Genomic DNA, 10,408 nt, shown 5'->3' on the forward strand with positions numbered 1-10,408 from the left:
TCTTTCTTTCTTTCTTTCTTCTTCCTGATTAATTTTCCTCCCTCTCTTTTTCTTACACATTAGCGGGGGATGCTATCCAGAAGTCTCCATACACATCTTGATGCTTGGCTTATATTTTTGGTGATACATTTGGTCATGTATGAAACGTAACCCAATGAGACAAACCGAGTGAAAGTATTTAACGAACCGTGGAGTTTTCAGTAAACATCTGAGGGTGTGGTTTCCTCTCGCTGTTTCCCCTTGAAGTCTGTTCCCACACAGCTGCTTTCTGCTCCATCCACTTCTTCCTTCGAGAGGATCCACAGAAGGCTTTTCCGGAATTGGTCAGCACATGGGTCCTCAGCTCAGCTGCGCTCTAGCAGATCTGGCTCTAGGGACACCGCGGCGTTCCCAACCTCCAGTCCCTGCTTTCCAAGTTAGGGCGAGTCAGGATGGCCTTCAAGGGTCTCCATGCTCACTGCAAACATGTTTAGTATAATATTCAATACTCTGGCTTTTCAACCATGCACCCCACGTTCTGGGACACTCTTCCCACAAAGAGGTGGGATCTACGCCCCACCCCGAGTCCGGCAGGCTGGTGATGCAGGGTCACAGCGGCTGGGTCTCTGGGGAAGCCTGACCTCACAGGGCCCGCCATGCTGGAGAGGTGACCTGGGGGCAACCCTGTCAGCCTCGAGAGCACACCGCTGTGGATGTGGACTCAGGCTCCGGCCCCCACGTGGCCGCTCCTCAGAGCCTTTCCTGAATCCCCACCCACAGAGTCAAGGATGAAAGAGGGGGTTCTGAGCCCCAAGAGTCCAGTGCTTGGTCACACGGCAGTAGTAATGAGCGCGGGGTATACGTATCTGGTGGGTCACCCCATGCTCACTGTGCTTGAGGAGGTCCCGCACAACGTGTGACTGAATGGACACAAAATGAAAAGTGGAAACTTACAATTTTTTTGATGTTTCTTTTGAGACAGAGAGAGACAGACCGAGCATGAGCAGGGGAGGGGCAGAGAGAGAGACATACACAGATTCCGAAGCAGGCTCCAGGCTCCAAGCTGTCATCACAGAGCCTGACGAGGGGCTCGAACCCAGGAACCGCGAGATCATGACCTGGGCCGAAGTTGGATGCTCAACAGACTGAGCCCTCCCAGGCACCCCTGAAAAGAGGAAACTTTAACAACATTAGAATTGTTCTCCGGGGAGACATGTTTGTCCCACCTCAGCCAGGACTCCAGAGTGGCTGGGTCCCCAGGGCGCTGGTGGCTGTATTTGTAGCCCGCACACCAGCCGGCAGTGGCCGCGTGTGGTTATTCACTTCCCTGAACTTCCCCAAACCAGCTGTCACATTATGGGTGCAGGATGTGTTTGTGCTGTGCGCCGCCTACCTGTCTCTGTCCTTGTGATAGTCCAAGCGTCCCTGCTCTGTGGCACCTCTGTGGTAAATACACGTGCGAATGTGGCCCCGACTCTCCTCACAGTACCGGGTAACCAGGGGTGGGTCGTAAGTGATTCAGAATACACGCATGATATCCCTTTTCCAGAGATGATCACTGAAAAGAGAAGTCTTTAATTTTTTTTTGAGAGAGAGAGAGCATGAATGGGGGAGGGACAGAGAGAGGGAGACACAGAATCCAAAGTAGGCTCCAGGTTCTGAGCTGTCAGCACAGAGCCCGACGTGGGGCTCAAACCCATGAACTGTGAGATCATGACCTGAGTCAAAGTTGGACGCTCAGCCCACTGAGCCCCCCAGGCGCCCCTGAAAAGATGATAAGTCTTAAAGGTCCTTCTGGAGAACCTACGAATCTGAGCTGACGTCATCCCTGCCCTGGCTGCCGAAATGCCACTTTGGAGACCCTGGAGAAAGGTTAAGATTTCAGCCTAAAGACTGGGGATGGAGGGGCCTCTCGCTTGGGGCCCTTGATTCATTCGGGACCTGAAACCCCTCCGTGGCCTGGAGCAGTGGCCACACGAAGTCTGCGTTCCCTCAGAAGCCGACCCGGAGACAGAAACTGGAGCATAGCTGGGGTATTCGGGAGGGCAGGGAGCAGCCTGGGGCAGGGGAGTGAGGGGTGGGGGGCTGGTCAGGGCAGGATGGGGTGAGTCCTGGGGAAACCCACCGAAGAGGTGAGGGGCGGGCTCTCAGGGTCGACGTTGTAAGTCCCACGCCGTCTGTGCTCCGGCCTCACAGGCAGTGGCTTCCGCAGCCCGGCCCGGGGGGGAGAGGGGCCCCCTGGGACGGTAGGGGGTGGTGGTGCCGGGATGGCCAGGCCTGGGGATACAGGGGGGCACAGGTGGGGGCTGCTTCAGGACCTCTCTCAGAAGAACGCTGGGAACACTTAGGAGAACAAAGAAAATCCACTTGATTGCAAAGCATGGTTAGAGTCTAAAGAATAAATTTGCGATGTCGCAGTACGGATGCCTCTTTATTCACGGGCAATAAGCCCCAGTGGCGGGCCTAACGGGCGCCGTGATGTTACATAGCGATGAGCTTAAACAGTGTCCGGGACGAGGCTCCTGCTGTCGACGGGGCCCCCGGGGGCACTGCCGCCACCGTGCTGTGTTACCCGCATTCGGAGGAAGGAAATCCGACTCGTAGTTAGGAGTTAGTGAAAATAGAGACACAGTCGTTCCCGTCCACCTTCTTGGGCGGCTGAACTCTGCCCGTGGACCTCGGGGCAGAGCCTCCAGCCCACACAGAAGAGACCACATGATGCAGGGGGTGCGGGAGCCCCGTGCCGCCTCACTTGCCCCCTGCCGATGGCCTCCCCCCGGGTCCCGCTGGCTCTCACCACCCGGCAGGTCCAGACCCAGCTCGTGTGCCTTCCTCTGGAGCCTGCAGCCCGGGGAAGCAGCAGCCACGGGTCGGGGGAGCCCCGGCCACAGACAGGAGGGGACCCCGGGGGGTTGGAGACAGCTGGCTGGAACAGCGTGCCGGGCCTGACACGCACAGATGATGCGGAATGAGGAATTCCAGAGCCTTTCCGGGGAGCAGCCGAGGCCGGGTGGCTCAGGGCAGGGGCGAGCGAGGGCCCGTGTGGACCGGACCCCCGGGGGCTCTCCTCCCTGTGGCAGCGGGCGCGCCTCGGCCAGCACCGAAGACGGCCAGAGGAACACTGACCGCTCTCATTTCCAGCAAGTCTGTGAAGGCACCGAAGTGAGAGAAGGGCGACCAGCTGGAAAATCGGGGTGGATGCCGGGAGCGCCAGGGGTCAGAGCTCAGGCGGCGTTTCTGGAAAGAGAAGAAAGGGTGTGTTTCTCGGGTCTCATTTTCACATGCCTGAACTACGCAACCAGACAAGTATTTGTGGATCTGCTCCAGCGCTGCAGGGCCGTCATGGGAGCCTGCAGAGGAATGTTCCGGCATACCAGTCTCCCTTCTGGCCCCAAGCTGCCCTGCCGCTGACCCGAGTGGGCGATCGGGAGCTCCACATTCCCCAGGGGAACCTGCCCCTGCACCGCCTGGGCCTGGTCCGTGTCCCGGTCCGGGCTCGGGGGTCCCCGGGAGGGGGCCGCGGCCCCCGCAGGCGGGCGTGGTCGGGGGGCACAGCCCTGCCTCTGGCGCACGTGGCATCGCGGGGCACCGGTGGGCCTGGGGGGGTGGGGTCAGAGCCTGCCGCTCGCCCACTCCCTGTGGCTGGGGAAGCCTGGAAACGCGCCCTGATTGGGACTGGAGGGCGGGGGGGGCCCCGTGTGACGCATTCCTGACGGTCAGCCCTGAGCCCAGCCTCTGGCTACCTGCCGGGGTCCTGCCCTGCCTTTGCTAAGACGCGCGATTTTTCGCAGTCTGAGACCAGCCGGCAGGTGCACGGCGACGTCGCTGCGGGAACCGAGCTCTGCCATTTGCGTTGTTGAAGTCACATGTGGGCGTCCGTGTCACGGTGCAGCTACGGCCGCGTTCCTGAAGCGGAGGAAAAGTCACTTCCCGTGCTCCGGATTCCCCCGGGTGCCGTCTGCCCAGACTCACGCCGCACACGGGAATGCCCGGCATGGGGACCTGCAGGTGACCACCTGCCCGGGGAGATTCAGGGACGAGCGGAACGAGCCTTCGGCCTCATCGAAACAGGAACTATGGGGGAAGCCGGGGTATTCTCCAGTGACTTCAAATATACTGTCCATCCTTCTTTTTAATGGTTGTTTGTTTGTTTTGAGAGAGAGAGCGCACAAGCATGAGCAGGGGAGGGACAGAGAGAGGGAGAGAGAGGATCCCAAGCAAGCTCTGCACTGTCAGTGGGCCTGGAACCCACAAACTGTCACATTATGACCTGAGCTGGAACCAAGAGTGGGAGCCTCAACCGACTGAGCCCCCGGGAGGCCCCTACTGTCGGTCCTCATGGTGGCAAAGAGGCCAAGGGCTGGTGTAGATGGGAAGGCGGCTCGCAACCCTAGGCAGGGTCGGCCAACACTGAAGCACCGGGACCTTCAGAGGAAGGTCACCCTGAAGCGACGTGAGCCCGACTGACCTCCAGGAACGCAAGGCCCTCGAGGGGCAAGGCTTCTGCCTGTGTTTTTTCCACTGACATCATTCTCAGGGCCTGGCACGTACTAGGTGCTCAGTGAGTATCTGGCGAGCAAGGGAAGGCCCGATAATGAGGAAGAAAATGTAAGTGACTGAATTTTCTGAGTTTGGCACCAATCTGTTGTTTTTCACTGGCACCGTTCTTTCCATTCTTAAATTTTTTTATCTTTTCTGACAACAGTGCTGACCCTTGCCCCTGGGCTCTGCTCCTCACTCCCTGTGGTTCAGGTGGGCCCGCCCACCACAGGCCTGGGGATTTGACCCAAGTCCCCCGGCTCCGTATTCCCTGCTGGGGACAATGTCTTGGGCAGGCGCACAGAAAGACCCTCTGTGCCCACGAGTCCAGAGCCCTGGTGTCCCTGCCCCGTGCCTGACCCACGCCTGGAGGTCAAGTCTCCCCATGGGATGCCTGGGGTTCCCTGGATGAGAACCATTGTTGTCAGGTTTAAGTTCATCAGAGTTCCCACTGCCTGCCCCAACCAGCTGAAAAATACGAGATTACAAAAGAGTGTACATTTGATGTGGAGGATGTCTTTTTCCCGAGCAGCTGTTAAGAAATTGAGAATTTGGGGCATCTGGGTGGCTCAGTCGGGTGCGTGTCTGACTCGATTTCAGCTCAGGTCATGATCCCAGGGTCATGAGATCGAGCCCCGCATCGGGCTCCATGCTGAGTGTGGAGCCTTCTTGGCGTTCTCTCTGTCTCCCTCTCCCCAGCTCAAGCTTGCTCTCTCTCAAATAAAAAAAAATAAATAAATAAATTGAGAAATTGATGGGGCATATGACCTGTTAGAAGCAGGGACATGGGGGGCAGGGGCCCTGGGTGGCTCAGCAGGTTGGGCGTCTGACTTCAGCTCAGGTCATGATCTCATAACTCATGGGTTTGAGCCCCACGTCGGGCTCTATGCTGACAGCTCAAGGCCTGGAGCTTCGGATTCTGTGTCTCCCTCTCTCTCTGCCCCTCCCCTGCTTGCTTGTGGGTGCGTGTGCGCTCTCTCTTTTTCTGTCTCTCAAAAATAAATAAACATTAAAAAAAAAGCAGCAGGGACACGTCCCGGTTCGGGACGCATGCCGGACTCTGGCCCTCCACCATGTGTGAGATGTGTCCCGCAGCTTCCAGATGGTTCTGCTGTGCTCTCCCTTCTGCCCAGAGTGCCTGTGACACAGTCTCTGACCCCCTCACTTCAGCTTGAATTCCAGCTGTGGTCTGTGAGCTTCTTGGTCAGGGCTCTGTGTCCTCGCTCCCGGGGTCCCGCGGACCCTCTGAAACTACGGGCGCACTTGTACTGTGAGCACTATTTTGAGGACAATGGCCATAGTTTTGCCCAGATCCTCAGCGGTTTGTTCCCGGGCCCCCAAAAGAGGCCTGTTGTCTACAGAAAAGAATCGGGGCTGGCTGGTTCAATGGGTAGAGCACGCGACTCTTAACCTCAGGGTCATGAGTTCGAGCCCCATGTTGGGCGTGGAGCCTACTTAAAATAATAAAAAAGAATCCGTATTCCTTCCCATGTACACGAGCCCAGCTGTGATTTATACCTTCTGCTGCCTGACTTTCCCCCTTGTATTCTGTAAATCCAACAACTGCGAAGCACTCACAACTCTTAGAATGTGCTAGGATGTTTTATGATTTCATATTACTGTGCCTGCGGCACCTTCCGGAATGTTCTCCCCAGTCTGCTTGCCGCTCGCCAGCTTGCACCCTCTCCCTCATCCTTCAGTGCTCCGTGCAGGTATGACTCGGTCTGCACAGCCAACCGCCCTCCCTAACACCGCATCATCACCGTCCGTGTAGTCTGACCCTGCCCATCTAGATCCCTCCCGCCACAGCCGGTATTTTCTCCGGTGAATTTCTGGTCTTTGTTTGGTTTGAAATGAACGAGAGGAAAAAGTCTTCCTTCAAGTCTCAGGGGGGGTCCAGGCGTGTGTGGCTGGATGCTATCGCTCTTGACCTGTTTTCCAACACATCCTTAGATGTGGCCCGTGGAAACGTGGGAAACGGGCCGGGGGCGGGGAACGTCTGGGACGTGGACACGGAGGTGTGCCGGTCTCTGTGTCAGGGTGGACCGGCAGGACGTGTGCGCCAGTGCCGGCCACGGCATCACGCATCCGGCCCTGCGGTTTGTTGACTTTGGCGAACCACGGCTGGGTTTTCCTCTAGCGAGACCTCCGGCCTCAACCGTCCGGAGTATGTCTGTGGTGACATTCTCGCTCGGATTCGTGACGAGATGGGAAAACTCATTCCAGCTGAAACTCATAAAGCAGTCTTAGCTTGGGAATGAAATTTGAAACAAAACTAGAAAGCTAAAGGCCTTCCTCCCCCTCCCCCGCCAGCAGGACTATATATTCTCGGAGAGACTTCATCTCTGGCTTGAATTACATGAAAGTGCGTAACAGATTTTTAGTGAACAGAAAATGTGGACCGTTGTCCCAAACGAGTGTTTCTCCTTGATTTCATTCCCACAGTGAAGGTGGAATGTTCCTGAAAGGTGACAGGATAGAAAGAGGTGGTTCTGCCATTTGGTGTTAAAGAGTACTACTGAGTGTTTACCGTGGATGCGAGCTGTTCCGTATTTTCTACACGTAAACTCACTGAATCCCGACTTTCTCATGTGGACCCAACATGCAGTGAACTGCAAAATATTAGTGGGGAGAGTAACAAGAAAAGTCAGCATCCTTTAAGAATGTGCCACGCATTATTCTAACCACAGACAAGCCATGTATAAACCAGTCACTTTTCATAGCCAACCTGTCAAGTCGCTACTCATACTTTCCATGTTGCATGTATACGAATGTTGAGGCCCAGAGAGGCCTCCTATCCCACCCAAGGCCACACAGTAAAAAACTTTCTGAGCTGGGATTTGAACCCAGGCCATGTAGCTGAGAAGTCTATATTCTCAGCCATTATTTTTTCACTGAAATGGAAATTCGTGCTCTCTCCTTGGACGTAAAGCCTAAGTATTGTTTTGTACATTTGGAAATTTAAAAAAATTCAAATAAGAGTTTATTTAGGGTAAGTTGACAAAAAGTCCTAAAGCTCATTCAGAAAGAATATAGAAAAATAGCTTGAAAATTCTAAAAAAGAAAAACAATGAGGATGGCTCTTCCTAGCAAATTTTTAACATATATGGTAAAATTTTTAGTAATTAGTATGATACTGCTGTTTGGGCCAACGAATCAGTGGAACAAGTAAGGAAGTCCAGAATCACACAGAAACATGCCTGACTTTATTAATCTTTCTTAAACCCTCACAGAGAATTTCCCACCAGCAGCAAAGTAGTCCCCCATCTGTGATTTACAATCGGTCAACCATTAGCGGGGAAAAAAGCTTCTTCTCTCATGTTCTAGATCAAAATGAACCTGAGGTGGTTTAAATACTTAAGTGGCAAAAACAAGCATAAAACTATGCACGTAGCACGAAAGCAATGTCTACACACTGTTTTAGGTGCAAGAACTCTCTGAGTCTGACCGCACAGGCAAAAATCACAGACGGAAGGATTGCTAGGTTCATCCCTGCAAAGACGTGTGCCCGTGGTGTCGCAGTGAACAAAGTTTAAGGACAAAGACACATTTGCAGCATAAGTGATGGGCGAAGGATTAAAAACCTGAATATATAACTAGGCTTTACACGTGTATCAGAAAAGGAGAAACGCCCCAAGGGAAAGGTGATGTAAACCAGGAACGAAGGGCCAGAAGTTAAGGACCGTCCGTGGAAATTGTCAGCCTCGCTAGTCATCAAAGATTCGTAAATTCACAGGTTTTCTCTCTCCGTCCCTCTCTCTCTCTTTCTCTCTCTGTCTGTCTATATCTGTCTCTTTCTCCCTCCCTCTTTTTGTTTCTCTCTCTGTCTCTCTCTCTTTCTCTCTCTGCGTTTCTCTGTGTCGGTCAATCAGGTGAACCCATGAAAAAGGGCGGCAATACTGAGCTTTTGGAGGAGAGGTAGGAAGAGATCCTGACTATCCTCTCTGATTATGAAAGTGACTCTTGCTACAAAACACTCAAGAAAATATTGAAAGCTGTGCGCAAGAGAAGGCAAGTTCCTCACAATTCCCTCCCCCGCCCCCAAGTGCCCCCGGGGGCCGATTTTGTCACCTTGGCGTTTTGTGTCCTGCTCGGCTATCCCAGGCAGCAGTGGTCAGTGAGCCCCGGCTTGCACGTGGCCCACAGTGCAAGCACCTCACACAGGACCTCACACACAGCTGGTGGCCCTCAGCGGGCATACTTTACCTGCCGTGCCGTTCCCAGCCCTGGGCAGGAGAATCAGCAGACGTCCTGTGGGTGTTCGTGGAGAGACGCATGAGGCCCTCGCCTTTGTAAATCTTTGTATATATCTGATTTGTCACGCAGCAACAGGAGACCCATCTGCCAACCAGGCCAAAGGGCAGGCGACTGTAGATGAGCCCGTAACAAGCGGAGCAGACAGAGAAATTTCCAGGACAGTTCCTCAGCGGACATCGCTATGCCAAGGACGGCCCCGCCTACCTCCTTCCCAGAGACGGAGAACTGGGGAAGTCTAGCACATTCTATGCTAGTTTGGTCCTGGCCAAGTCCTGTGGGCAGTCCTGTGGAGGGCAGCCTCTGAGTCTCAGGATTCAAGTCTCAAAGATTCGTAAATTCCTGCCAAAGCCATCAGGGCTGATGTCCCTCCTGATATTCTGGAATGTTCCACCCTGCGGATGAAGCCTGAGCAGCTAGGAGGTCCAGTCCCACAGCAGTGAAGGCAAGGTCCCCATGGAGGGCTGCTGACTCCACAACGCCCCTGCCTTCACCTCCCCCGATTTTCGTGCTGGGCGCAAGCCTCAGGCCAGGGCAGGTTCCAAACCCTGTGTGAGTTATAAACCACCCTAGTGAGCAAATCCCAGCTCAGGGCAGCTGGAACGAACAGGGGACTCACTTGCTCACACAGCTGGGATGTCCAGGGAGGATGGGGCTCAGGGCCACCGGTCCTGAGCAAAGGAGGGTCTCTCTCCTGTCTCTGCTCGGGTCTTCCTGATTTCATTTCCTGACTGGGACCATAGTGGGGATGAGGCTACGTGTGGACCCGGCGTCCGCTCCTCCTGACCCTGAGACTGGAGGCAGACACCTTTCCCTCTGTGGCCACACTGAAAACCCCAGTGATCTGAGCTGCACACTGTCCCCGAGCCAGCTACTGTGGCCACTGTGGCCAGGGCAGTGGACGTAGATACCGCCAACGTGGCCGGGGGTGGTGAGCAGGGGAGATTGGCGGTTCTCCACACCCCCGGTGTGGCAGAAGCTGGGTGGTGGGGGCTGTTCCCACCCACAAACAGATCTCTGACGCTCATTTTTGTGGGTGTATCTTTCGGCCTACTGACCTCAGCTTACCGCCATGTGTTTACATATGTTGACGGCAACATGCGCTATCAGCCAGGGCGGAACGCCTCCTGACGTTGGCAGAGGCACCCCCACGGCACCCCATCCCCACGGTCTCCACGAGGCTGTGCTTCTGGGCCTCCAGGATGTGCCGCAAGCTGAGGGGTTCCATCCTGTCCTCCCTACTTCGTGCCGCAGGATTTCTGCCGCCTCTGACTCTGGCCGCTGAGCCACACTCAGCTCACCCCCAGGGCCCGCGGTGCCCGGTGCGGGCACACTCAGGGGCCCCACCCCCGCGCTGCCTCCCCCGGGGCCCGTCCCGGCCTCCCTGTCTCTGCCCCGACTTCTGGAGCTCCCGCAATTCCTGCGGCTCGTCCTGCAGCTCCCTGGCCCGGATCGTGTGCCCAGTGGCCAGGGGTGATGTAGATCCATCGAAATCATTTCAATACCACGTGGAGTGACTTGAAAAATAAACGCCAGCAGAGCCCAGCATCCACTTGTGGGCCTGAATGGCTCCAGTGAAGGGGAGTCTGAGGAACACTCCGTAGCGAACGCCCTCAAGAGCAGAAATCCTGCAAAG

At 55.4% G+C, this 10,408-nt stretch overlaps 1 long non-coding RNA gene across 1 annotated transcript; it reads right to left on the reverse strand.

Annotated features, from left to right (window-relative positions):
- Window positions 1-1,117: 1,117 nt before the first annotated feature.
- LOC121013756 (uncharacterized) lies at window positions 1,118-9,677 on the reverse strand. Its single transcript, XR_005782905.1, has 3 exons — window positions 8,725-9,677; window positions 2,105-3,216; window positions 1,118-1,537 (listed from the first exon to the last, which is right to left on the reverse strand). It is a non-coding gene; the product is annotated as an uncharacterized LOC121013756 (long non-coding RNA).
- Window positions 9,678-10,408: the final 731 nt, after the last annotated feature.

This window comes from Herpailurus yagouaroundi, unplaced genomic scaffold (genome assembly GCF_014898765.1).
Source record: "Herpailurus yagouaroundi ecotype Mexico unplaced genomic scaffold, PumYag 199, whole genome shotgun sequence".
Lineage (NCBI taxonomy): Eukaryota > Metazoa > Chordata > Mammalia > Carnivora > Felidae > Herpailurus > Herpailurus yagouaroundi.